A 1,630-nucleotide genomic window follows, 5' to 3' on the forward strand; every position below is an offset into this window, starting at 1 on the left:
GATATGAGAACTGCGCAAGATAAATCGGACCGTCTGATTGAAAGTACTGTAATCAAACGAACCGAGTACAAACCATACAGAAAATTCTGGGTTCGATTTGTGTACTGTCTCCATGTGGCAGACGGTACAGAAAACCTTGGATCCGATTTTAGTACCCACGAAATTCTGCTCCACACAAATCGGACCGTCCGATTTGTGTCCCTCTCGTTTTGCAATGAAATCGGACGATTCGATTTCTTCCCACTAAAATCAAAAATTGAACCCGTCACAATAATGTATATCTCTCTAATACTCTATAACTCAGCGTAATTCACATGTCAACCTCATATTAAAAAAATTTTACCAAAAAAAATGGTTTGCTGAAAAAAAAAAAAAGGCAAGGACAATTTTGTCCGTAAATGATAGAGGGAGATTTGTCTTTTAGGTGTCTTATTATTTGGGCCCCACATGAGTCCAAAAGACCATGGGCTAATGAATCTTTTTATGTGGGGCCATGGGCATGGCCATCTTCCATGCATCATTCCGTACAGTAGCTACTATCTTAGCAAGGGCCAAGGGACTATAGCATGCAGTGTACCTAATTATAGGGGACGAATGTTAATATAAGATCTTATATGTACTTTCACACACTCAATTATTCAAATTACAATAACGAATTTCGAGATAGAAAATCACATTATAGAAGGAAATTAAAGAGATAATTTTGCCATTTTGTTTTGATTTATTGAAGGGAAGAAATTAAAGATCATGAAAAGGTGTGGTTCTCAAAAGATAAAGGAGAAACATAAAGAAGATTTAGAAAAGTATGTAGCAAGGTAAGATCATTTTCATTAGAAGTGCAGGGAACTTTTTTGTAGTGGTTTTAGCTTCCACTTTATACTTTCATTGGACATGACAAAAGGTTGTAGTTGGCGATGGGACCAATGAAAACTGGGTGCATAGTGAAAGCTGCCCTCACTACTCACTCTATCTTCGGTGTTTAGTACTGTGTTTGTGTTTTCGGACAAAGATTAGAAACATAACATTGGAAGATTTTCAAATATATCTTCGTAACGGTGTATCAAAAAATTTTAATAGTTGATTTTAATTATATATATTATATATATTTTTTATAATTAAGATTAACGGTTAAAAATTACTGAAACACCGATATAATGGTATACTTGAAAATTTTCTCATAACATTATTTTCTCTCTCTTTGGATCGTTCAAATTCTAGTTTGATAAACGTCAATCCAAACCCACACAATATTATTACTGTAATCGATGGTGGCAATGGATTGGCACAAGTGACAATGGTGGTTTAGTTGTTAGTGATTATACAAATCTTATTGGAAGAATTAATATTTAAGCTGAATAGTAATACGTTAAAGGTTTTTTCCTTTTTTCCTCTAATAAAAATTCATCATAGAAAAAATGAATAGAAACATGATGCCATAATAAAGCAGTTAACTTATTAATTTCGCAATCATTGAGTTTGATACTATCTAATGACTTTTTTTGAAGTTTGAATATGCCATTATGTTGAGGGTGTTTTTATAAATTTTTAGTTTTAAAATTTTACAACAGCAAAATATAATTCAATCGTTTTCTATAAATCTTAAAAGTAAAACTACCGAAAATAAAAAATA

Source organism: Arachis ipaensis, chromosome B09 (assembly GCF_000816755.2).
Source record: "Arachis ipaensis cultivar K30076 chromosome B09, Araip1.1, whole genome shotgun sequence".
NCBI lineage: Eukaryota > Viridiplantae > Streptophyta > Magnoliopsida > Fabales > Fabaceae > Arachis > Arachis ipaensis.